Source organism: Dendrobates tinctorius, unplaced genomic scaffold (genome assembly GCF_039654945.1).
Source record: "Dendrobates tinctorius isolate UK_male_01 unplaced genomic scaffold, ASM3965494v1 ptg000265l, whole genome shotgun sequence".
Classification (NCBI taxonomy): Eukaryota; Metazoa; Chordata; class Amphibia; order Anura; family Dendrobatidae; genus Dendrobates; species Dendrobates tinctorius.
The window spans coordinates 8,885,971-8,913,948 of record NW_027361932.1 but is presented as its reverse complement, the minus strand read 5'-3'; the positions used below and the strand labels follow the sequence as shown (position 1 = coordinate 8,913,948).

Below are 27,978 nucleotides of genomic sequence, written 5' to 3'. Positions count from 1 at the left end.
CGTCTGCTGGATAAAGTTCCCGGTGGCTCTGGAATCCAACAGACAGGAAAATTTTATTGCTCCGAAGGACACGGAGACCGCAATCTGCAATGAGGGAGAGGAATGTTCTCTACCTAGGGTGGCCTCTCCTACCGAACCTAGGCACTGGAGTTTCCCGACCTGAAAACGCAGGTCAATCCGGGTTGCCAAGGATATCAGATCATCCAAGGTAATAGGCCTGTCCCGCCCACCAGCTCATCCTTGATTCTTCCTGATAGACCCTCCCAGAAGTTAGCCACCAAGGCCTCGTTGTTCCAGGATAACTCGGACGAGAGAGTACGGAACCTAACAGCATACTGAGCCACCGTGAGAGTTCCTTGATGTAAGCAGAGCAAGGCTGAAGTTGTCGACGTGGCATGACCAGGTTCATCGAAGGTCCTATGAAAAGCTTCTAGGAAAGATTGAAGATCATTAACCAGAGGGTCCCCTCTCTCCCATAAAGGGTTCAACCAGGCGAGAGACTCTCCTGCAAGATGTGACATTATGAAGCCCACTTTGGCACTTAGCCTCTCTCTTCCCATTGCCCTGCAGTGGTGGCATATGGGGTAATAGTTGGGGGTTGATGCCACCTTTGTATTGTAAGGTGACATCAAGCCCGACTTAGTAATGGAGAGGTGTCAATAAGACACCTCTCCATTACTAATCCTAGAGTTGTAAAGTGGTTAAAAAAACCACACAGCAGAATAAAGTCGTTTAATGAAATAAAACAATAAACACAGTTTTACATCTTTATTGTTCTGCTAATCCAAGCGATGCCCTAGTTCTCCTGTAGGAAATTAAAAAAACAAACAATATACAATACCTTCCCAGCGTTCAGTCCCACGCCATAATCCATATCTGGGCCACATACAGTTTACAACACCAGAAGCAAAATTGTAGCCCTGCAACGGGGTGGGAAGATGGAATCTGCAATAGACAAGCAGCTTGGTGTGATGAAATCAGCTGTGAGAGAAATAATAGGAAAATGGAAGACATACAAGACCACTTATAATCTCCCTCAATCTGGGGCTCCATGCAATATCTCACCCCGTGGGGTCAAAATTATCGCAAGAACGGTGAGCAAAAATCCCAGAACCACACAGGGGGACCTAGTGAATAAACTGCATGGAGCTGGGACCACCATAACAAAGGTTACCATCAGTAACACACTACGCCGCCAGGGACTCAGATCCTGCACTGCTAGACGTGTCCCCCTGCTTAAGCCAGTACATATCCGGGCTCGTCTGAAGTTTGCCAGAGAGCATTTGGATTATCCAGAAAAGCACTGGGAGAATGTCATATGGTCTGATGAAACCAAAGTAGAACTGTTTGGTAGAAACAAAACTCATCGTGTTTGGAGGAGACAGAATGCTGAGTTGCATCCAAAGAACACCATATCTACTGTGAAGCATGGAGATGGCAACATCATGCTTTAGGGCTGTTTCTCTGCAAAGGGACCAGGACAACTGATCCGTGTACATGAAAGAATGAATGGGGCCATGTTTCGTGAGATTTTGAGTTCAAAACTCCTTCCATCAGCAAGGGCATTGAAGATGAAATGTGGATGGGTCTTTCAGCATGATAATGATCCCAAGCACACCGCCAGGGCAATGAAAGAGTGGCTTCTTAAGAAGCATATGAAGGTCCTGGAGTGGCTTAGCCAGTCTACAGATCTCAGCCCCATAGAAATACTTTGGAGGGAGTTGAAAGTCTGTGTTGCCCAGCGACAGGCCCAAAACATCACTGCTCTAAAGGAGATCTGCATGGAGGAATGGGCCAACATACCACCAACAGTGTGTGCCAACCTTGTGAAGACTTACAGAAAACGTTTGTATAAGAGAAAACCGTGTGCACAACCAAAGAAGATGCCTTAGTACTGTAGGATCCCACACCGCACAACATAAAATGAAAAGCTAGGCACTCAACTTATAGATAATTTTTGGTGATTTTTTTTTTAATGCCGCCAAAGTAAAACGTATCGACCACATCCGGCCTTTATCAATTACTACTTAAAGAAAAAGGAAAACAAATCAATACAACACCATTATTACAATCATAATGGATACATAAAATTAAAGTATATGCAAAACAGGTGTCAATCTGGGTCATTGAAATATCGTTATATAATGTGCTGGAAAGTCAATATACATTGCTCAATATCAAAAAGTACCTTTGGAATAAACCCTAAGGCAAATATTTCAGACTAGAATACATTCCAAGAGTGTAGAGAAAAAAATATTTAGAAGACATACCAGACTGTTAAGAGTGCTGTGGATTCGTGGGAATCCAAAATATTAAAGGCAGGACACGTCTCTATTAAAATAGGTGTAATTAACCTAATATTGCAGGCACGTCTCTATTAAAATAGGTGTAATTAACCTAATATTGCAGGCATTGAATCAGCAGTGAGTAGGTTAATCGTGAGTAAAAGACAAGTGCCTACCGGTATACGTGGACTGGTACACATGGGGGTACTCATGAATAAACACCAATGGTTAGAAGTCCTAGTGGGGTAGATATAAAATCAATAAGCTCCCATTAAATTTCAGGTCAGATGAACTTAAAACACATTGGTGTGCAGTGGAACTTACCGAGGCTTTCAGTGTGTCGGCATGAATGGTGAAAAGACGCGGCGTCCACCACTCATCTATACACCTGTGGGGCATACAGAGGCACTTAAAAAGCCAGGGGAAGGGACTAATAGACCGGCGTGTAGCCTATCAGTGTGCAGGAGAGGGGGAGTGATCAGGGTCCGCTATGTTATGCGTGCCAAGCCTCTCTTTCCTGCTTGCCAGTGACCGTGTGGGAGGAAGTGACATCAGCAGGAAGTGAGCTCTGTGATTGTTTGCGTTCCAGCGGCCATGTTTTATGCGTTCCACTGTGAAATCCAGTTAAGGTGGCAAATGGGAGCTTTATGGAGTATCCCATTAATACTTATGAGAAATGAAACGGTGAAAGTGAGGTTCTGTGAGGAAGTAGAGACAGTTGGAGGCAGACGGGATCAATAGAGCCGGCTCTAAAAAGAAAGGATAGGAATATTAGTGACAATCAATACATATAATACAGCATTATGATGTTACTGGTGTATAGTACTAAAAGGGGGAACAAATAGTAAAGTTGTACATGTCAGGCAATGCATGTCCATATCATATATAATATAGAAGAGAAATAGATTAAATAAATGACCCCAAGTCATAGTCTCTATTGCGACCCCTTGGATTCAGTGTACCGAGTTTGTGGATCCTGAAGGCTTCCTGCTGTTTTAACTGTTTAAGCAGTCACCACTGTTGTGAGTTCATTTTTCCCTTCACTATTGATGTCTGATGAACTCGCTCCTCTGGTGAAGGAAGGTAGTGAGGCTGATTATAGACACCTGGGCAGCTAGATGATGACTGGGTGGCTGGAATTGAGGACTGGATATAAGGCTGCCGACGCCCTTCTTCCTGGCTGGTGATTTTCCTGCTGGATTCTTGGAGACCAGTCTGATTCCTGCATCTCAAAGCTAAGTTTTTCTGCTCTGCTTTGTACTCTTCTGTTTTGTTTTTTGTTTTGCCTTGTTTTTTGGGAGTTCTGCCATCCCCGGCCGGGGGTGAGCTGAATTCCATTCTTGTCTCTGATCTGTTGATCTTTTGCTCTGTCTTCAGAATATACCTGAGTGCTGATATAGTCTTTTGAAGCCTAGCGACTTCAGGGCCTGTTTTTCCTATCAGTCGGTTGGCTCATTTTGATAGGGTTTTTGCGGATGGCAGACAGCAGCTTTCCTATCCTGTCCTATGTAGTTAGCTTGGGCCCCATCATTTGCTCAACCTATCTTTCTATCTGTGTTAGTGTTTTCATCTTGCTTCACCATCATTATGTTGGGGGCTGCCTATTGCTTGGGGGCAGTTTAGTTAGCTCTGGGGCAGTTTAGTTTTTCCCCTTTCTGTCTTTAGGCTATCTAGTTCTCCGGCTGTGATCGAGGGGTCTAGGGCACCGTAGGAACCCCCCACGGCTACTGCTAGTTGTTGTGGATAGGTCCAGGGGTCTGCAATCCGATAGCTGTCAACCTCTCTGGTTTTTCTGGACTTAGCTGGTATTTTGTTTTTTCCTCCTTCGGTAACTCATCATAACAGAATCACCAGCCATACCACAGATCCTAGGGTACTCAATAGCAGGAGAGAATTGTAAAAAAAAAAAAAAAAAAAAAAAAGGAAAGCGTCAGATTTCTTTTTTTTTTTTTTTTTTTTTGTGTGCATATTTTTTCCTCTATATCTCTGAGGCCGTAGGGGGAATTATTCTCTCAATGGAGATGAAGCAATTGTCTGATCGTGTGGTGCAGCTTGCTGCTGAAGTGCGGGGAATTTCCGCCTATCTTGCTCATTCACATGCGACTGAACCAAAGATTCCCACTCCGGATGTGTTTTTTGGGGATCGGTCTAAATTCTTGAATTTCAAGAATAATTGTAAATTATTTTTTGCCTTGAAGCCTAACTCGTCTGGGAACTCCACGCAGCAGGTTAAAATTGTCATCTCTTTGCTGCGCGGCGATCCCCAGGATTGGGCGTTTTCTTTGAAACCTGATGATCCTATTCTTAATAATGTGAACGCATTTTTTCAGGCCTTGGGGTTGTTGTATGATGAACCTAATGCAATTGATCAGGCTGAAAAGACCCTGTTGGCATTAAGCCAGGGTCGGGATTCGGCAGAGTTGTACTGTCAAAAATTCCGAAAGTGGGCGGTCCTTACTACCTGGAATGATGGTGCCTTGGCAGCCCTCTTTCGGAAGGGTTTGTCAGAAACTGTAAAAGATACTATGGTGGGATTTCCTGTTCCCTCTGGTCTTGACGATTCTATGTCATTAGCCATTCAGGTGGATCGGCGTTTACGTGAACGCAAAACTACACGAGAGATGTTGCCACCTGTTGAACAAATGTCTGAACCTATGCAATGTGATAGAGTTTTGTCTAGGGCGCAACGTCAGGAGTTCAGAAGGCATAATAAGCTGTGTTTTTTTTGTGGAGATGCCTCGCATATTATTTCTGTCTGCCCTAAACAAGAGAAACGTTGTGCACACATGTTTTCTGTGTGTGGTGTTCAACCTAAGTTTCTTCTAGCAATTACTCTGATCTGCTCCCTGTCCATATTTTCCGCCAAGGCTTTTGTGGATTCAGGAGCAGCTCTTAACCTGATGGACTTGGATTTTGCTAAACGTTGTGGATTTCCTATGACACCTCTGCGGACGCCTATCCCTTTGAGGGGTATTGCTGCTACTCCTTTGGCGAAGAATAAACCTCAGTTTTGGACCCAGGAGTTAATGCGGGTCACCCCAGACCATCAAGAAAATTGCAGATTTTTTGTGTTGCATAATTTGCATGATACCATTGTTCTGGGGCTTCCCTGGTTGCAAATCCATAATCCAGTTCTGGATTGGAAATCTTTGTCTGTGGTGAGTTGGGGTTGTCGGTGTGCCCTTAGTGATGCTCCTGTTTTCTCCACCTCTCCCCAGTCGCATGATGTTCCTGACTATTTGGCTGACTTTTATGATGTATTTAGTGAGAATGAGTCTGCGTCTTTGCCTCCTCATAGGAGTTATGACTGTGCAATTGAGCTGAACCCGGGGTTTAAATTCCCCAAGGGTCGGATTTTCAATTTATCTGTACCCGAGCACGAGGCTATGCGATCCTATATTAAGGAGGCATTGGAGAAGGGTCATATTAGACCATCCTCTTCACCCTTAGGTGCTGGGTTTTTTTTCGTGGCTAAAAAGGATGGTTCATTAAGGCCTTGTATTGACTATCATGCCCTCAACAAAATTACTGTTAAATATCAGTATCCGTTACCCCTGATTTCTGATCTATTCTCCAGAGTTAAAGGTGCTTGCTGGTTTACCAAGCTTGACCTCAGGGGGCGTATAATCTTATTCGCATTAAGCATGGGGATGAATGGAAGATGGCATTTAATACTCCGGAGGGACATTTTGAGTACCTGGTGATGCCTTTTGGGCTCACTAATGCCCCTTCTGTCTTCCAGTGCTTCATGAACGATATATTCCGAGACTTTGTGGATAAATTTTTGATTATCTATCTGGATGATATTTTGATCTTCTCCAAGAATTGGGACACTCATGTGGAACATGTTCGGACTGTGTTCCGGATTTTGAGGGAGAATTCCCTGTATGTCAAGGGATCGAAATGCCTTTTTGGGGTACAGAGGATTTCATTTTTCGGATTTATTTTGTCTCCGTCAACTATTGAAATGGACCCGGCCAAGGTACAGGCCATTTAAGATTGGGTTCAGCCCACTTCTTTGAAGGCCCTCCAGAAGTTTTTGGGTTTTGCTAATTTTTATCGGAAATTTATAGCTAATTTTTCTGGTATTGCCAAGCCATTGACGGATTTGACTAAGAAGGGTGCTGAATTGGTCTCCGGAGGCTGTTTCTTCCTTTCAGGAGCTGAAGCGAAGATTCACTTCTGCTCCGGTTTTGCGGCAACCTGATGTCTCTCTCCCGTTTCAGGTGGAGGTGGACGCTTCTGAGATTGGTGCAGGAGCGGTGTTGCCCCAAAAAGATCCTGTGACATCTAAAATGAATCCTTGTGCTTTCTTTTCCTGAAAGTTCTCCCCATCCGAACGTAACTATGATGTGGGGAATCGGGAACTGTTGGCCATGAAATGGGCATTCGAGGAGTGGAGACATTGGTTGGAGGGAGCCAAACACCAAGTCGTGGTCCTTACTGACCACAAGAATTTGATTTACCTGGAGTCGGCCAAGCGCTTGAATCCTAGACAGGCTAGGTGGGCCTTGTTTTTCACACGTTTTGATTTTGTGGTCTCTTTTCTTCCGGGCACTAAGAATGTCAAGGCAGACGCCCTCTTTAGGAGTTTCCTTGCTGATTCTCCTGTTGTGACTAAGCCTGCTACCATCTTAGGCGAGGGGGTAGTTCTTTCTGCCATCTCGCCCGATTTGAGACGTGCTCTGGAAGAGTTTCAGGAGGACAAACCTGAGCGTTGTCCCAGTGGAAAGTTGTATGTTCCTGACCAGTGGAGGAAGAGAGTGATGTCTGAAGTTCATTGCTCTGCATTGGCTGGTCATCCAGGTATTTTTGGTACTAGAGATGTGGTGAGTCGGTCTTTTTGGTTGCCCGCCTTGTCTCGTGATGTCAGGAATTTTGTGCAGTCCTGTAGGACTTGCTCCCGGTCTAAACCTTGTTCTCGCTCTAGTGGCTTGTTGATGCCTTTGCCGGTGCCCAGGAGGCCATGGACCCATATTTCAATGGATTTTATCTCTGATATGCCTGTCTCTCAGAGAATGACTGTTATTTGGGTGATTTGTGATAGATTCTCTAAGATGGTCCATCTTGTACAACTCCCTAAGTTGCCATCTTCCTCTGAGTTGGTGCCCTTATTTTTGCAACAGGTGGTTCGCTTGCACGGGATTCCTGAGAACATTGTATCTGACAGAGGAGTTCAGTTTGTGTCTAGATTTTGGAGGACTTTCTGTTCCAAGCTGGGAATTCAGTTGTCCTTCTCCTCTGCGTTTCACCCTCAGACCAATGGGCAGACGGAGAGAACAAACCAGACTTTGGAGTCGTATTTGAGATGTTTTATTTCTGCCGATCAGGATGATTGGGTTTCATTTTTGCCCTTGGCCGAATTTGCTTTAAATAATAGAGCTAGTTCTGCCACTTTGATGTCACCTTTTTTTTTGTAACTTTGGATTTCACCCTCGATTTTCTTCAGGGCAGGTGGAGCCTTCTGCCTGCCCAGGTGTTGACACTGTGGTGGAGAGAATGCACCAGATCTGGGACCAAGTAGTGGATAAATTGTCTCTCTCCCAGGAAAAGGCCCAGTGGTTTTCCAACCGGCGTAGGACCGTTGGCCCCCAGTTTAAGGTAGGTGATCTGGTTTGGTTGTCATCAAAAAATATCGCTATGAAGGTGGCTTCTCCTAAGTTTAAGCCTAGATTTATTGGACCTTACAAGATTTTGGAGATTATTAATCCGGTCTCTTTTCGGTTGGCTCTTCCTGTCACATTTAAAATTTATAATGTGTTTCATAAGTCCTTGAAGAGGTTTGTTGAACCAGTAGTTCCTGTGGTGGCACCTCCTGACCCTATATTGGTTGAAGGTAACATGGAATATGAGGTAGAGAAGATACTGGATTCCCGTCTGGCTAAAGTGGAAGGGTTATGGTCAGGAGGATAATTCCTGGGTCTCTGCCTCTGATATTCATGCCGAAAGATTGGTGCATGCCTTTCATCGGGCTCACCCGGATCGCCCTGGTGGCATGGATGAGGATTCGGTGACCCCCTCCTCAAGGGGGAGGTACTGTTGTGAGTTCATTTTTCCCTTCACTATTGAGGTCTGATGAACTCCCTCCTCTGGTGAAGGAAGGTAGTGAGGCTGATTATCAGACACCTGGGTGGCTGGAATTGAGGCCTGGATATAAGGCTGCCGACGCCCTTCTTCCTGGCTGGTGATTTTCCTGCTGGATTCTTGGAGACCAGTCTGATTCCTGCATCTCAAAGCTAAGTTTTTCTGCTCTGCTTTGTACTCTTCTGTTTTGTTTTTTGTTTTGCCTTGTTTTTTGGGAGTTCTGCCATCCCCGGCCGGGGATGAGCTGAATTCCATTTTTGTCTCTGATCTGTTGATCTTTTGCTCTGTCTTCAGAATATACCTGAGTGCTGATATAGTCTTTTGAAGCCTAGCGACTTCAGGGCCTGTTTTTCCTATCAGTCGGTTGGCTCATTTTGATAGGGTTTTTGCGGATGGCAGACAGCAGCTTTCCTATCCTGTCCTATTTAGTTAGCTTGGGCCCCATCATTTGCTCAACCTATCTTTCTATCTGTGTTAGTGTTTTCATCTTGCTTCACCATCATTATATGTTGGGGGCTGCCTATTGCTTGGGGTCTGCTCTGGGGCAGTTTTTCCCCTTTCTGTCTTTAGGCTATCTAGTTCTCCGGCTGTGATCGAGGGGTCTAGGGCACCGTAGGAACCCCCCACGGCTACTGCTAGTTGTTGTGGATAGGTCCAGGGGTCTGCAATCCGATAGCTGCCAACCTCTCTGGTTTTTCTGGACTTAGCTGGTATTTTGTTTTTTCCTCCTTCGGTGACTCATCATAACACACCACCTCATTTGAGGGGTAAAATCTACTTGGTATCGCAACTGGGAGATTTTATGGTTGTGGGTGATTAAAATGGTGTGGAATTGGTAAAAGTAAATTCTTGCAACGGATTGTAGATTTATGTTTAGATATTCGATCTTTAATTGCCTTAGTAGTTTCACCAAGGTAGGCCAAACCACAAGGACACTTAATTAAATAAACCACATATGACGTGTCACAGGTGAAATATTTCTGAATTTTAAACTTCTTTCCTAAAAGGGGATGATGGATGTATTCTCCTTTTAAAACGTTGCCACATTGGTTGCAGCGCAAACATGGGAATGTGCCACATTTTGGGCTATGGAGAGTCAGCTGACTGGGTCCTGTGGTGGTCTTGCCCAGGTCCACACAGACCAATTTGTCCCTGATATTAGGTGCCCGTTTGAAGCATCGGAGAAAGGGTTCTTGAAACTTGGGAATATCTGGATGAGCTTCCAGTAGAAGATGCCAATGATGGCGTATGCTTCTATGTATACGGTATGCGAAGGGGTGGTATAAATGGACAAAAGGAATCCTGTTACTGGCATTGGTGCGTGGATTGGGACGAGTTACATGTGCTTCAGTCAAGATGGATTGTGGATAACTCGTTTTGGAATTTGGTGTGTAACTCCTCTATCTGCTGCGTGCAAAGGGTGCTGTCAGTTACAATCTGGTTAATTCTCTGTACCTGGGATTTGGAAATAGATTTTTTTTATGGTTTCAGGATGAAAATTTTGATATTGTAATAAACTGTTCCTATCTGTTATTTTTATATAAAGATGAGTTGAAAATTTACCCTCCACATCTTTTAACACTAAAGTGTCTAGAAAGTTAATTCTCTGACTATCATGCAACATGGTGAAGGAAAGGCCCGGCCAGGAAGAATTGGGAATCCCAAAGAAATGAAGTAGAAAATCTTCAGTTTCCTTCCATAACCAAAAAATATTGTCGATAAGACGTTTCCATACTAGAACGTTATTGAGATATAATTGACTATCGTAAATTATAGACTCCTCATAATCTGCCATGTAGCAATTAGCGTATGTGTTGCTACATTTGAGCCCATGGCAGGCCCTTGATTTTGCAGATAATATTTGTCTTGGAACAGGAAAAAATTCTTAGTGAGAACTGTGGAAAGAAGTTCCAGACACAAGTTTACCTGATCAGATTCCATTCCTGAATGTGACAACAATTTCCTGACTGACTCGATACCTTGTGAATGTGGTATAGAGGTGTAAATATCTTTTCCAGTTATTGAATTATACTCAGAAAATGTCCTGTATCCAATAAAAAGGAGGGTTGATTTTGAGTGAGGGGTGTCAAGATCTTTCAAGAAAAACCGCTAAGGGGGAAAGAATAGATTCAGTCGATGCTACTATGGGCTGCCCTGGATGATGTTCTAAATTTTTATGTATCTTAGATAATACATAGAATACTGGGTTAATGGGATGATCTTTAGTGAGGAATTCACAGGTTTTACTGTCCAGTATACCCAGTCCAGTGTATTTATGTAAGATATCTTGGATAAGTTCACGAATTCTACTTGTAGGATCCCTAGGAAGCTTGGTGTAAACAGAATTGTCACTCAATTGTTTCAAAATTTCGGAGATATAAAATGTTTTATCCATTACTACTAAAGCCCCTCCCTTATCCACCGGTTTAATAATCAGATCTGGGTCCTCTTGTAGTGACTTAAGAGCCTGTCGATTTGATGAGGATAAGTTGGGGGATAGTGCAGGAAACCCAGATTCATATCTGAGCATAGGTCAGAGAAAGATTTGTTGACACAACCAATAAATGCTTCCAAGGCATGAGAGCCATGTGGAGGTCTAAGGGTCCTGTTACACATAGCGACGCTCCAGCGATCCCGACAACGATACGACCTGGTAAGGATCGCTGGTACATCGCTACGTGGTCGCTGGTAAGCTGTCAAACAGGCAGATCTACTCAACGACGGAGCAACGATACAGCAATCCGTATAGCGACCTCAGCGGTCATTGGGACCTTGTCACACAGCAGCTATTCTGACGACACAGACCTCGATAGGCGTGCTTCAGTGTTGCCTTTTCCATGCCCCTTTGCTCCGATTGGTGGCCACTACTGCGCTATCACTTCGCGGTTTGCTTCAGTGTCCCTGTCTGAGTCGCTAGTGCGCTATTTATTTGTGGATCCACAGTCACTGACATGGGGACACGCGATTATTATAACTGTACATGTTAAATGTTATGATTGCATATAATTGAAAGCTGACCTATAAAAAGAAACGCTACAAATAGTCCAGTCAAAATACGGTTTGACCCGGAACAAATTCCAAGAAAGCATTTTATGATTTTTTTTTTTATTCCTATTATATGTGGGGAACAACATATTAAAAGTTTTCCAAAAATAGATCACCACAAAGGTCCTAACTATGACATCATAAGATGATGACAGCCATCGCACTAAAAATAACGAATATTTACCTTTTTCAAAGCTGTAGCTTTAGGTTACAGAAGAGTTTGCATTTTGTATACTATATATTTTCATATAACAATTTTTATACAAAGTTTTATACTAACTACATGGACAGGCGAGGTCATGACGTCATCAATGACGTCATGACATATATGTACATTTCTAGAAATTATAGAATTAATACACAGTGCATTTTAAGACCTACTTCATCACTGAATAAGCGTGTCAGGTCAATAGTCACTTGTTATGATTGAGTCACCGTAGGAGGCAAAAACAGAAATGCTAGCTAAGTCCTGAAAACCAGAGAAGTTGGCAACTATCAGATTGCAGACCCCTGAACCTATCAACACAACTAGCAGTAGCCGTGGGGGGTTCCTACGATGACCTAGACCCCTCGATCACAGCTGGAGAGATACATAGGCCTAAAGAAGGAAAGGGGAAATCTAACTGCCCCAGAGCAGACCCCAAAGCAATAGGCAGCCCCCCACATATAATGACGGTGAAGCAAGATGAAAACACTTACACAGACAGAAAGACAGGCTGAGCAAAGACGGGGCCCCAAAACTACCTAGATAGGAACGGATAGGAAGGCTGCTGTCTGCAATCTGCCAAAACCCTATCAGAGACAAAAGCCAACAAGCTGATATAAAAATGGCCCTGAAGCAACTAAGCTTCAAAAACTAAATCAGCGCTCAGGTACTTTCAGAAGACAGAGCTCAAGGAACACTGCACACTCCAGCAGGGAGTGGCAGAATCCAATAAGCAAGAAAAACAAAAAGAAATCTTAAATGCAAAAGGCAAAACAGAAAACTTAGCTTTAGGAGAGCAGGAATCAGACTGGTGTCCAAGAGTCCACAGAGAAATCACCCGCAGGGCAGAAAGGGCGTAGGCTGCCTTAAATCCAGTCAGTGACTCCACTCAGCCAATCGTCTTCATCAGTCCCAGGTGTCTGATAATCAGGCTCACTACCTTCCTTCACTAGAATAGGGAGTTCACCAGGCCTCAGTGACGGAGGGGAAAATGAACTCACAACAGTACCCCCCCTTGAGGAGGGGTCACCGAACCCTCAACAACGCTACCAGGGCGATCAGGGTGAGCCCGATGAAAGGCACGCACCAATCTTTTGGCATGAATATCAGAGGCAGAGACCCAGGAATTATCCTCCTGACCATAACCCTTCCACTTAACCAAATACTGGAGTCTCCATCTAGCCAGACGGGAATCCAGAATTTTCTCTACCTCATATTCCAAGTTACCTTCAACCAATACAGGGTCCGGAGGTGCCACCTCAGGCACAACTGGCTCAACAAACCTCTTCAACAAGGACTTATGGAACACATTATGGATCTTAAATGTGACAGGAAGAGCCAACCGAAAAGAGACCGGATTAATAATCTCCAAAATCTTGTAAGGTCCAATAAATCTAGGCTTAAACTTAGGAGAAGCCACCTTCATAGCAATATTTTTTGATGATAACCACACCATATCACCAATCTTAAACTGGGGACCAATGGTCCTATGTCTATTGGAAAACCGCTGGGCCTTTTCCTGGGGGAGAGAGATAACTTATCCACCACTTGGTCCCAGATCTGGTGCATTCTCTCCACCACAGTGTCAACACCTGGGCAGGCAGAAGGCTCCACCTGCCCTGAAGAAAATCGAGGGTGAAATCCAAAGTTACAAAAAAAAGGTGACATCAAAGTGGCAGAATAAGCTCTATTATTTAAAGCAAATTCGGCCAAGGGCAAAAATGAAACCCAATCATCCTGATCAGCGGAAATAAAACATCTCAAATACGACTCCGAGGTCTGGTTTGTTCTCTCTGTCTGCCCATTGGTCTGAGGGTGAAAAGCAGAGGAGAAGGACAACTGAATTCCCAACTTGGAACAGAACGTCCTCCAAAATTTAGACACAAATTGAACTCTTCTGTCAGATACAATGTTCTCAGGAATCCCGTGCAAGCGAACCACCTGTTGCAAAAACAGAGGCACCAACTCAGAGGAAGATGGCAACTTAGGGAGTGGTACAAGATGAACCATCTTAGAGAACCTATCACAAATCACCCAAATAACAGTCATTCTTTGAGAGACCGGCATATCAGAGATGAAATCCATTGAAATATGGGTCCATGGCCTCCTGGGGACCGGCAAAGGTATCAACAACCCACTAGAGCGAGAACAAGATTTAGACCGGGAGCAAGTCCCACAGGACTGCACAAAATTCCTGACATCATGAGACAAGGTGGGCCACCAAAAAGAGCGACTCACCAGATCTCTAGTACCAAAAATACCTAGATGACCAGCCAATGCAGAGCAATGAACTTCAGACATCACTCTCTTCTTCCACTGGTCAGGAACATACAACTTTCCACTGGGGCAACGCTCAGGTTTGTCCTCCTGGAACTCTTGCAGAGCAAGTCTCAAATCGGGCGAGATAGCAGAAAGAACTACCCCTTCGCCTAAGATGGTGGCAGGCTTGGTCACCACAGGAGAATCAGCAAAGAAACTCCTAAAGAGGGCGTCTGCCTTGACATTCTTAGTTCCAGGAAGGAAAGAGACCACAAAATCAAAACGTGTAAAAAAACAAGGCCCACCTAGCCTGTCTAGGGTTCAAGCGTTTAGCCGACTCTAGGTAAATCAAATTTTTGTGGTCAGTGAGGACCACAACTTGATGTTTGGCTCCCTCCAACCAATGTCTCCACTCCTCAAATGCCCATTTCATGGCCAACAGTTCCCGATTCCCCACATCATAGTTACGTTCAGATGAAGAGAACTTACGGGAAAAGAAAGCACAGGGATTCATTTTAGATGTTACGGGATCCTTTTGGGACAACACCGCTCCTGCACCAATCTCAGAAGCATCCACCTCTACCTGGAACGGGAGTGAGACATCAGGTTGCCGCAGAACCGGGGCGGAGGTAAATCTACGCTTCAGCTCCTGAAAGGAAGCAACCGCCTCCGGAGACCAATTTAACACATCCGCACCCTTCCTGGTCAGGTCAGTCAATGGTTTGGCAATACTAGAAAATTTTGCTGTAAATTTCTGATAAAAATTAGCAAAACCCAAAAACTTCTGGAGGGCCTTCAAAGAAGTGGGCTGAACCCAATCATAAATGGCCTGTACCTTAGCCGGGTCCATTTCAATAGTTGACGGAGACAAAATAAATCCCAGAAAAAAAATTCTCTGTACTCCAAAAAGACATTTTGATCCTTTGACATACAGAGAATTCTCTCTCAAGATCCGGAACACAGTCCGAACATGTTCCACATGAGAATCCCAATCCTTGGAGAAGATCAAAATATCATCCAGATAGATAATCAAAAATTTATCGACAAAGTCTCGGAAAATATCATTCATGAAGCACTGGAAGACAGAAGGGGCATTAGTGAGCCCAAAAGGCATCACCAGGTACTCAAAATGTCCCTCCGGAGTATTAAACGCCATCTTCCATTCATCCCCCTGCTTAATGCGGATAAGATTATACGCCCCCCTGAGGTCAAGCTTGGTAAACCAGCAAGCACCTCTGACTCTAGAGAATAGATCCGAAATCAGGGGTAACAGATACTGATATTTAATAGTAATTTTATTGAGGGCATGATAATCAATACAAGGCCTTAAAGAACCATCCTTCTTGGCCACAAAAAAAACCCGGCACCTAAGGGTGAAAGAGGATGGTCTAATATGACCCTTCTCCAACGCCTCCTTAATATAGGACAGCATAGCCTCGTGCTCGGGTACAGATAAATTGAAGAGCCGACCCTTAGGAAATTTACACCCCGGGTTTAGTTCAATTGCACAGTCATAACTCCTATGAGGAGGCAAGGACGCAGACTCATTCTCACTAAATACATTATAGTAGTCCGCCAAATAGTCAGGAACCTCATGCGACTGAGGAGAGGTGAAAAAAACCGGAGCCTCACTAAAGGTACACCGGCAACCCCAACTCACCACAGACAGACTTCCAATCCAAAACTGGATTATGAATCTGCAACCAGGGAAACCCCAGAACAACGGCATCATGCAGACCATGCAACACCAAAAATCTGCAGTTTTCTTGGTGGTCTGGGGCGACCCGCATGACCAACTGGGCCCAAAACTGAGGTTTATTTTTAGCCAGAGGGGTAGCATCAATCCCCCTCAAAGGGATAGGCATCTGCAGAGGTGTCAACGGAAATCCACAACGTTTAGCAAAATCCAAGTCCATTAGGTTTAGCGCTGCTCCCGAATCCACAAAAGCCTTGGCGGAAAATGTGGACAGTGAACAGATCAGAGTAATCGCCAAAAGAAACTTAGGCTGAACCCCACCAACAGAAAACGTGTGTGCAAAGCGTTTCTCACGTTTAGGACAAACAGAAATAACATGTGAGGCATCTCCACAGAAAAAACACAGCTTATTACGCCTTCTGAATTCCTGACGTTGCGCCTTAGACAAAACTCTATCACATTGCATAGGTTCAGACGTCTGTTCAACCGGTGGCAACACCTCTCGTGTAATCCTGCGTTCACGTAAACGCCGATCAACCTGAATGGCTAAAGACATAGAATCGTCCAGACCAGAGGGAACAGGAAATCCCACCATAGTATCTTTTACGGCTTCTGACAAACCCTTCCGAAAGAGAGCAGCCAAGGAACTATCATTCCAGGTAGTAAGGACCGCCCACTTTCGGAACTTTTGACAGTACAACTCTGCAGATTCTCGACCCTGGTTCAATTCTAACAGGGTCTTTTCAGCCTGATCAATAGCATTAGGTTCGTCGTAGAGCAACCCCAAGGCTTGAAAAAATGCGTTCACATTAGTCAGAATAGGGTCATCTGGTTTCAAAGAAAACGCCCAATCCTGGGGATCGCCGCGCAGCAAAGAGATGACAATTTTAACCTGCTGCGCGGGGCTCCCTGACGAGTTAGGCTTCAAAGCAAAAAATAATTTACAATTATTTTTGAAACTCAAAAATTTAGATCGATCCCCAAAAAATATATCAGGTGTGGGGATCTTTGGTTCAACAGCATGTGAACGAGCAAGATAGGTGGAAATTCCTCGCACTTCAGCAGCGAGCTGCTCCACACGATCAGACACTTGCTTTATCTCCATTGAGAGAAAAAAAATTCCCCCTACGGCCTCAGAGATATAGAGGAAAGAATATACACTTTTTTTTTTTTTTTTTTTTTTAAACACAATTCTTTCCTGCTATTGAGTACCCCAGGATCTGCGGTTGGGCGGGTGATTCTGTTATGATTGAGTCACCGTAGGAGGCAAAAACAGAAATGCTAGCTAAGTCCTGAAAACCAGAGAAGTTGGCAACTATCAGATTGCAGACCCCTGAACCTATCAACACAACTAGCAGTAGCCGTGGGGGGTTCCTACGATGACCTAGACCCCTCGATCACAGCCGGAGAGATACATAGGCCTAAAGAAGGAAAGGGGAAATCTAACTGCCCCAGAGCAGACCCCAAAGCAATAGGCAGCCCCCCACATATAATGACGGTGAAGCAAGATGAAAACACTTACACAGACAGAAAGACAGGCTGAGCAAAGACGGGGCCCCAAAACTACCTAGATAGGAACGGATAGGAAGGCTGCTGTCTGCAATCTGCCAAAACCCTATCAGAGACAAAAGCCAACAAGCTGATATAAAAATGGCCCTGAAGCAACCAAGCTTCAAAAACTAAATCAGCGCTCAGGTACTTTCAGAAGACAGAGCTCAAGGAACACTGCACACTCCAGCAGGGAGTGGCAGAATCCAATAAGCAAGAAAAACAAAAAGAAATCTTAAATGCAAAAGGCAAAACAGAAAACTTAGCTTTAGGAGAGCAGGAATCAGACTGGTGTCCAAGAGTCCACAGAGAAATCACCCGCAGGGCAGAAAGGGCGTAGGCTGCCTTAAATCCAGTCAGTGACTCCACTCAGCCAATCGTCTTCATCAGTCCCAGGTGTCTGATAATCAGGCTCACTACCTTCCTTCACTAGAATGGGGAGTTCACCAGGCCTCAGTGACGGAGGGGAAAATGAACTCACAACAGTCACTATTTTCATCATCAGACACTGCTTCCTCACTCATATTGTCACAATGCCCTTCTTGACATGGTCCACATACCCGTGAACAGGTAAGTCCGTGTCTTTTGCCAGTGCACCGAAGTGTACTACAACCACGAGAACAATTGCAGTGAATTATTTTCAGAAGTGTTTCTGGCGCGGGTGAAGTATCCATCATCACTGGAACTAGACTGTTGTTCTGCAATTCCCACCCCATTCAGTAGTGTCCATGGCCTCCCCATTGTCCATCCAAAGCATCACTTGGAGGTAACTCCGAAGGGCATGATACTTCGTTGCAGAGGAGGTCGGTGGCAGTCGTTCAGGTGTAACAAAGATTTTGGCTGAACCAACTTTTTTGCAGAGAGTAGAATACCTCATTACAGACAGATTGTCTCCAGGTTTGCCCTCGAACAATGCCACCATCGCTTTACACCCAGCATCTTCAATCTCAGCTCTGTTTTTGCTAGGTGTGGAAAAGATTTTAGCACAGCTACAGTTGTGGCCAAAAGTATTGACACCCCTGCAATTCTGTCAGATAATACTCAGTTTCTTCCAGAAAATGATTTCAATCACAAATTATTTGGTATTATCTTCATTTAATTTGTCTTAAATGAAAAAACAAAAAAGAGAATGAGGCAAAAAGCAAAACATTGATCATTTCACACTTTCACACAACTCCAAAAATGGGCCAGACAAAAGTATTGGCACCGTCAGCCTAATACTTGGTTGCACAACCTTTAGCCAAAATAACTGCGACCAACCACTTCCGGTAACCATCAATGAGTTTCTTACAATGCTCTGCTGGAATTTTAGACCATTCTTCTTTGGCAAACTGCTCCAGGTCCCTGATATTTGAAGGGTGCCTTCTCCAAACTGCCATTTTTAGATCTCTCCACAGGTGTTCTATGGGATTCAGGTCTGGACTCATTGCTGGCCACCTTAGAAGTCTCCAGTGCTTTCTCTCAAACCATTTTCTAGTGCTTTGGGTCATTGTCCTGCTGGAAGACCCATGACCTCTGAGGGAGACCCAGCTTTCTCACACTGGGCCCTACATTATGCTGCAAAATTTGTTGGTAGTCTTCAGACTTCATATGCCATGCACACGGTCAAGCAGTCCAGTGCCAGAGGCAGCAAAGCAACCCCAAAACATCAGGGAACCTCCGCCATGTTTAACTGTAGGGACCGTGTTTTTTTCTTTGAATGCCTCTTTTTTTCTCCTGCAAACTCTATGTTGATGCCTTTGCCCAAAAAGCTCTACTTTTGTCTCATCTGACCAGAGAACATTCTTCCAAAACGTTTTAGGCTTTTTCAGGTAAGTTTTGGCAAATTCCAGCCTGACTTTTTTATGTCTTGGGGTAAGAAGTGGGGTCTTCCTGGGTCTCCTACCATACAGTCCCTTTTCATTCAGACGCCGACGGATAGTACGGGTTGACACTGTTGTACCCTCGGTATGCAGGGCAGCTTGAACTTGTTTGGATGTTAGTCGAGGTTCTTTAGCCAACATCCGCACAATCTTGCATTGAAATCTCTTGTCAATTGTCAGGTTAGCCACAGTGCCATGGGCTTTAAACTTCTTGATGACACTGCGCACGGTAGACACAGGAACATTCAGGTCTTTGGAGATGGATTTGTAGCCTTGAGATTGCTCATGCTTCCTCATAATTTGGTTTCTCAAGTCCTCAGACAGTTCTTTGGTCTTCTTTCTTTTCTCCATGCTCAATGTGGTACACACAAGGACACAGGACAGAGGTTGAGTCAACTTTAATCCATGTCAGCTGGCTGCAAGTGTGATTTAGTTATTGCAAACACCTGTTAGATGCCACAGGTAAGTTACAGGTGCTGTTAATTACACAAATTAGAGAAGCATCACATGATTTTTTGAACAGTGCCAATTCTTTTGTCCACCCTCTTTTTTATGTTTGGTGTGGAATTATATCCAATTTGACTTTAGGACAATTCTTTTTGTGCTTTTTCATTTAAGACAAATTAAATGAAGATAATAATCCAAAGAATTTGTGTTTGCAGTCATTTTCAGGAAGAAACTGAGTATTATCTGACAGAATTGCAGGGGCGTCAATACTTTTGGCCACAACTGTAGCTTTCTTATGCAAGTCTATTTGCTTCTTATTTATGTAGTTCATACGACATCTCTTGTGCACCACTGCTCCAGCAGCTACCACAGTGCTAACGCCCCTCTCAATACTGGCTTTATTGATCCCTTCAGCTCCTTTCGCACCAATCACCACTCTTTCTCCGCCATCTTCTACTTCATGGCTGCATAAGGGGCAAGTTTCTTGACATTCCATCATTCTCAGCTCTGTAAAAGAAGATAAATAAATCGTTAAATAATAACTATTATAATTATTATTATTATTTATTGTTATAGCGCCATTTATTCCATGGCGCTTTACATGTGAGGAGGGGTATACATAAAAACAAGTACAATAATCTTAAACAATACAAGTCATAACTGGTACAGGAGGAGAGAGGACCCTGCCCGCGAGGGCTCACAATCTTCAAGGGATGGGTGATAATACAGTAGGCGAGGGTAGAGCTGGTCGTGCAGCGGTTTGGTCGATCGGTGGTTACTGCAGGTTATAGGCTTGTCGGAAGAGGTGGGTCTTCAGGCTCTTTTTGAAGGTTTCGATGGTAGGTGAGAGTCTGATATGTTGTGGTAGAGAGTTCCAGAGTAGGGGTGATGCGCGAGAGAAATCTTGTATGCGATTGTGGGAAGAGGAGATAAGAGGGGAGTAAAGAAGGAGATCTTGTGAGGATCGGAGGTTGCGTGCAGGAAAGTACCGGGAGACGAGGTCACAGATGTATGGAGGAGACAGGTTGTGGATTGCTTTGTATGTCATGGTTAGGGTTTTGTAATGGAGTCTCTGGGCAATTGGGAGCCAGTGAAGGGATTGACAGAGGGGAGAAGCTGGGGAATAGCGGGGGGACAGGTGGATTAGTCGGGCAGCAGAGTTTAGAATAGATTGGAGGGGTGCGAGAGTGTTTGAGGGGAGGCCACAGAGCATGAGGTTGCAGTAGTCAAGGCGAGAGATGATGAGGGCATGGACTAGGGTTTTTGCAGATTCTTGGGTGAGGAATGAACGGATGCGTGAAATATTTTTGAGTTGAAGTCGGCAGGAAGTGGAAAGGGTTTGGATATGTGGTTTGAAGGAGAGATCAGCGTCAAGGATTACTCCGAGGCAGCGAGCTTGTGGGACTGGGGAGAGTGGGCAGTCATTTACTGTAATTGATAGGTTCGTAGGGGGGGGTCACGTGAGATGGGGGAAAGATGATGAATTCTGTTTTGTCCATGTTGAGTTTCAGATATCTAGTGGATAAGAAGGATGAAATAGTGGACAGACATTGAGGGATTCTGGTTAGTAGGGAGGTGATATCTGGTCCAGAGATGTAGATCTGTGTGTCATCAGCATAAAGATGATACTGAAAGCCATGAGATTCTATGAGCTGTCCCAGGCCAAAGGTGTAAATAGAGAACAGCAGGGGCCCAAGGACTGAACCTTGTGGGACTCCGACAGATAGGGGGCGAGGTGAGGAGGTGGTGTGTGAGTGGGAGACGCTGAATGTCCGGTCTGTTAGGTATGATGAGATCCAGGAGAGGGCCAAGTCTGTGATGCCGAGGGATGAGAGGGTCTGTAATAATAGGGAATGGTCCACTGTGTCAAAGGCAGCCGACAGGTCCAGGAGGAGGAGGACAGAGTAGTGTCGCTTGCTCTTGGCAGTTAAGAGGTCATTGGTGACCTTAGTAAGGGCAGTTTCAGTGGAGTGGTGTGACCGGAAGCCAGATTGTAAGCGGTCGAAGAGGGAGCGAGAAGAGAGATGGGAGGACAGTTCAAGGTAGACGTGGTGTTCCAGTAGCTTGGAGGCGTATGGGAGAAGTGATATAGGGCGATAGCTAGATACAGAGGATGGGTCAAGAGAGGGCTTTTTGAGGATAGGTGTGATGGAGGCATGTTTAAAGCTTGAGGGGAAAACACCAGTTGTTAGTGACAGGTTGAAGAGATGGGTTAGGGTTGGGATGAAGACTGTGGTGAGGTTTGGGATGAAGTGGGATGGGATCGGGTCGAGTGCACAGGTGGTGAGATGTGATCTTGAGAGTAGAGTGGAGAGTCGATCTTCTGTAATGGTGGAGAAGTTGGTTTTGAAGGTGGAGGGCTGGGAAGTCGGGAGGAAGGGCTCTGGGGGTTGTTGACCAAAACTGTCCCTGATGTTATCAATTTTCTGCTTGAAAAATGAGGCAAAGTCTTCAGCTTATAATAGTAGTAGTTGTAAAAGAAATATGATAGACACTGAAAGGCGAGTCGCATTTAACAATTTACAGCTTTGGCGGCCATATTCTTTGACATCACATTTGGACCCTTTGTGGTAACCCTATCTTGGTAAACTTTTAGTATGTTTTTCCCTACATGTAATACTACAAAAAAAGCAATAAAACGCTTTCTTGGAATTTGTTCAGGGTAAAAGATTTGTTTTTTGTATTTTGACTGGACTAAAAGATCTTAATTTTAGACCATCAATCGGAGCTGAGGGGGCATTGAAAAGCTAAAGCAAAATCACGCCTGTGTCCCTAAGTTCTGAGTCGCCAACGAGGTCGCTCGTCGTTGTTATGGCATCGAACACAGCGATGCATGCTGGCCAGCGGGACACCAATGATCAAAAAATGGCCTAGGACATTCGAGCACGATCAGCGATATTGCAGCGGGGGGCCCGTAGCCACTATGTGTCACACGTAGCGAGATCTCTGGCGCGGTTGCTGTTGCATCATAAAACCTGTGACGTTTCAGCGATCTTGCTAGCGGTCTTGCTATGTGTGTAGTACCCTTTAAACGACTCTTGGTTTTAAGCCCTAGGTTGGCTGCAGAAAGTAGCTTTTTATTTTCTACTTCAGACGTGGAAGCATTTTTCCATTTCTCTTAACCTCCTGGCTCTTACTGAAACCTGGATCCAGCAGTCAGACACTACCGCTGCTGCTGCTCTTTCATACGGGGGGACTACACTTCTCTCATACCCCAAGATCAGACAATAGAGCAGGTGGAAGCATTGGTCTGCTCCTATCACCAAAATGTACCTTTCAGGTTATCCCTCAACTACCCTCACTAGTCTTCCCTTGTTTTGAGGTCCATGCCGTCAGACTCTACACTCCCTTCTCCATGCGAGTGGCGGTGGTGTGTCGTCCTCCTGGCCCCTCCCATCAGTTCCTGGATCATTTTGCAACTTGGCTTCCACATTTTCTCTCCCTACCCTCATCATGGGAGATTTCAACATCCCCATTGCTCTTCCCCTCTCCCCATCTGCTACTCACCTTTTATCTCTAACCTCCTCGTTTGGCCTTTCGCAGCTTACTAATTCTCCAACGCATGAAGACGGAAACTCCCTTGACTTGGTCTTCTCTCGGCTTTGTGCAGTGGATGATTTCGCAAACTCCACTCTCTGACCACAACCTTCTTTCTTTCTCTATAAAGAACTGCCATCCCGCTCAGGTCACCCCCACTGTCCATACTTATAGAAACATACAGGCCATTAACACCCAGAAACTTATGAAGAACTTGCAGTCTTCATTGGCCCCTATCTCCTCCCTCTCATGTCCTGATTCTGCACTGAAGCATTACAATGAAACACTTTAAAGTGCCCTGGATGAATTTGCATCTCCTATAAATAGAACACCACAACACAGACGGCGACAACCCTGGCACACCCTGCAAACACGTTTCCTGCAGCGGTGCTCCAGGTGCGCCGAACGTCTGTGGAGAAAATCCAATCTACACGAAGATTTCATCCATTATAAGTTTATGCTTAGAACATACAACACTGCCCTTCACCTCTCCAAACAAACCTATTTCAACACCCTCATCATCTCACTGTCCAATTATCCGAAACGTCTTTGACACTTTTCATTCTCTACTCAACCCAAGAGTACAGGCCCCAACCACGGAGCTCCAAGCTGACGATCTGGCCAATTACTTCAATTACTTCAAAGAAAAATTGACCAGATTTGACAGGAAATTATCTCCCAATCACCTCACACCATGCACCATCCTCTTTCCCCCACTGCATCTAGCTCACTCTCTGATTTTGAACCAGTCACAGAAGAAGAAGTAAGCAGGCTCCTTGCATCTTCTCGCTCAACCACTTGCACCAGTTACCCATTTCCGTCACATCTCCTCCAGTCCCTTTCCCCTGCTGTCACTCCTCATCTAACTAAAATATTTAACATCTCTCTCTCTCTTCTGGTATATTTCCCTCCTCATTTAAGCATGCCATCATACATCAACTACTTAAAAAACCATCCCTCGACCAAAACTGTGCCGCTAACTGTAAACCTGTCACTAATCTTCCCTTCATCTCTAAACTCCTGGAACGCCTGGTCCACTCCCATCTTATCTGCTATTTCTTTGATAACTCTCTTCTCGACCCTCTCCAATCCAGTTTTCGCTCTTTACACTCTACTGAAACTGCCCTCACTAAAGTCTCTAACGCTCTACTAACAGCTAAATCAAATGGTCATTACTCCATGCTAATTCTCTTGGATCTCTCTGCAGCATTCGACACTGTGGATCATCAGCTCCTTCTCACTATGCTCTGTTCCATTGGCCTCAAGGACACCGTTCTCTCCCTATCTCTCTGACCGCTCCTTTACTGTATCTTTTGCCGGTTCCTCCTCCTCTCACCTTCCCCTTACTGTTGGGGTTCCTCAAGGATCGGTTCTAGGCCCCCTCCTCTTCTCCTTGTACACTGCCCCTATTAGTCAAACAATCAGTAGATTTTGTTTCCAGTACCATCTCTATGCTGATGACACCCAATTATACGCTTCTTCTCCTGACATCACGCCAGCCTTTCTAGAAAACACCGGCGATTGTCTAAACGCTGTGTCTAACATCATGTCCTCACTATATCTGAAACTGAACCTGTCAAAGACTGAACTCCTTGTGTTTCCTCCCCCTACTAATGTACCTATACCTGACATTGCCATTTCTGTGTGTGGTTCCACTATTAGTCCCCAGCAACATGCCCGCTGTCTTGGCATCATACTTGACTCCTAGCTTTCCTTTGCCCCCCCACATTCGATCACTGGCTCGCTCTTGTCATCTGCACCTCAAAAACATTTCTAGAATTCGATCTTTTCTTACTTTTGACTCTGCAAAAACTTACTGTTTCTCTTATTCATTCTCATCTCGACTATTGTAACTCTCTTCTAATCGGTCTCCCTCTTACCAAACTCTCCCCTCTCCAATCTGTCTTGAATGCTGCAGCCAGGATCATATTCCTCACCAATCGTTACACCGATGCCTCTACCTTGTGCCAGTCATTACACTGGCTACCCATCCACTCCAGAATTCACTATAAACTTATTACCCTCACCCACAAAGCCCTCCATGTCTCAGCACCACCCTACATCTCCTCCCTTGTTTCAGTATCCCACCCTACCCGCGCCCTCCGTTCTGCTGATGACTTGAGGTTAGCATCCTCAATAATCAGAACCTCCCACTCTCGTCTCCAAGACTTTACATGTGCTGCGCCAATTCTTTGGAATGCACTTCCCAGGTCAAAACGATTAGTCCCCAATCCCCACAATTTTAAGCGTGCCCTGAAAACACATTTATTCAGACTGGCCTATTGCCTCAACACATTAACCTAATCTATCCCTGTGTGGCACAGCCAAAAGATTTACCATAACCAGGTTCCCCGCATCATGTTCCCACATGCTTTATGCATCCATTAGCCCTCTGTGTCTGTACTGTTACACACTTAACATTATGGCTGGTCCATACAATCAGGGCAACTGTTACCACCCACCTTTCATGTCTACCTCTTTCCTCATAGACTGTAAGCGTGCGAGCAGGGCCCTCATTCCTCTTGGTATTTGTTATAATCTATGTGATTATTGTTATGCTGTAATGTCTATTGTCTGTACAAATCCCTTCTGAAATGTAAAGTGCTGCGGAATATGTCGGCGCTATAAAAATAAAATTTATTATTATTATTTGTTGAGGGAGATGGTGAGAAATATATCATAAGCCTTTGACGTCGAAAGAACCGTTGGAGATCCATCTCCATACTAAAGGTATTCATATTGTAAGCTGGACAAAATGAAAGACCCCTTTGTAACACATTGTACTCAGATATCCCTAAAGCTTTTGAAGAAATGTTAATAGCTAACGGCCAGGTACCTGAGAGCGTGTTGTGCGGGGTTGGTCATTGGTTCTTCCTACATCCATGGCCTCGTCTAGTCCTTTCCTTTTTGTTGTTTTTTGCATTGTCTGTTGTGAATTCTCTCTCTGGCTTCCCTCTGGTGATTACTGAAGGTAGTGGAGCTGGTCAGATTGACAGAGGGGTTGCGAGTTCTTTTTCTGGGCTCCCTCTGGTGGTAACTGGAGGTAGTGGAGCTGATCTGATTGACAGAGGCTTGCCACCTGATAATGAGGAAGACGATTGGAGATCTGGGGTTTCAGATTGGGATTTAAGACAGCCGACTCCCTCTATCCCTGCTGGTGATTTTCTTCCTGTGCCTCCAGAGGTCTGATGTCTCCTGCTGTGTCCCTGCATGTTCAGCTAAGTGGTTCATTTGCTATTCTGTTTGCATTTGATCTGGTTTTGTCTATCTCTGCTTTATGCAGGTCAGCCAGCTCCGGCTGGGGCTGTGCTGAATCACCGCCCATATGTTACTGCTTGTGCCAGTTTGTTTTGTCCCCTGTTATATTGGTCTCTTTTTGCTTTGCTTTCAGAAAATACCAGAGTCCTGATATAGTGGGGGCAAAGTCGTGCGACTTCAGTGTTTTTTGTGCATCAGACGTGCTGGACTTTTGCAGGGTTTTTTGCGTGATTGCAGACAGTGTCTTTCCTTTCCTGTCCTTTCTAGTCAGTGTGGGCCCTATCATTTGCTCAGTCTATTTTCTGCCTGCGTTTGTGTTTTCATCTTGTCTCACCGACAATCTGTTTGGGGGCTATCTATTCCTTTGGGGTCTGCTCCGGGGCAGTTTAGATTTCCCCTTTCTTGCTTTAGGCTTGGTTAGCTCTCCGGCAGTGCCGAGGCATCTAGGATCATCGTAGGTACGCTCCACGGCTACTGCTAGTAGTGTGGACGGGATTAGGGGTCTGCAATCCGCTTAGTTACCAACCTCTCTGGTTTTCTGTGGCTTAGTCTGGGCCTGCTATCCACCTCGGTGATCCATTCATAACAGTTGTCCTAAAAAACGGCCAGTGGATACTGGTTCTCGCCTCTCTGCTTCCGAACCTGAGGTAGACAACTCCGTTAAAGAACGGAAAATAGATTTTTGAGGAGGGCGATTGGGAGAGGGCCTGTCTCGTCATTTATAGACCCAGTCTAGTTGATAATCTTCCACGTCCCATGCAAACTTGTGTCTTTTTTTGTTCTCATTTGGGTTGATCTATGTTTGCTTGAATTTGCGCTTTAAGAGAACTAAGTTCCTCCACAGTGCTGGCTGAGGATAACTGGGTCTTGATGCTCTTGATTATTTCAGAGCTGGCTTCAATTGCCTTATGGAGGTGTTGTATAGTTAAAGTAATTAGATCAAAGGAACATTTGTTAAGTATTTTCTCAAATTTCAAACAATATTCAGCTGAATCACTGAAAAGTACGGATAGGAACAGTTTACTACATTATCAAAGTTTTCATCCTGAATCCATAAAAAAAAATCTATTCCCAAATCCCAGGTACAGAGAATCAACCAGATTGTAACTGACAGCACCCTTCGCATGCAGCGGATAGAGGAGTTACATACCAAATTCCAAAACGGGCTATCCACAATCCATCTTGACTGAAGCACATGTAACTCATCCCAATCCACAGAGCAATGCCAGTAACAGGATTCCTTTTGTCCATTTATACCACCCCTTCGCATACCGTATACATAGAAGCATACGCCATCATTGGCATCTTCTACGGGAAGCTCATCCAGATATTACCGAGTTTCAAGAACCCTTTCTCCGATGCTTCAAACCGGCACCAAATATCAGGGGCAAATTGGTCCATGCGGACCTGGGCAAGACCACCACGGGATCCAGTCAGCTCACTTTCCATAGCCCAAAATGTGGCACATTCCCATGTTTGTGCTGCAACCAATGTGGCAACATTTTAAAAGGAGAATACATCCATCATCCCCTTTCAGGAAAGAAGTTTAAAATTCAGAAATATTTCACCTGTGACACGTCATACGTGATTTATTTAATTTAGTGCCCTTGTGGTTTGGCCTACCTTGGTGAAACCACACAGGCAATTAAAGATTGAATATCTAAACATAAATTTACAATCCATTGCAAGAATTTACTTTTACAAATTCCACACCATTTTATCACCCACAACCATAAAATCTCCCAGTTGCGA

At 44.7% G+C, this 27,978-nt stretch overlaps 1 protein-coding gene and 1 long non-coding RNA gene across 3 annotated transcripts in view; one reads left to right on the top strand and one right to left on the bottom strand.

Moving 5' to 3' along the window:
- The window catches only part of LOC141069485 (catechol O-methyltransferase-like), a 102,004-nt gene that overhangs the window by 13,456 nt on the left and 60,570 nt on the right, over positions 1 to 27,978 (top strand). The gene's annotated exons all lie outside the window — the stretch shown is intronic.
- Positions 1,952 to 18,131, bottom strand: LOC141069548 (uncharacterized). The gene is made up of 2 exons (XR_012226587.1): positions 17,683 to 18,131; positions 1,952 to 3,034 (listed from the first exon to the last, which is right to left on the bottom strand). It is a non-coding gene; the product is annotated as an uncharacterized lncRNA (long non-coding RNA).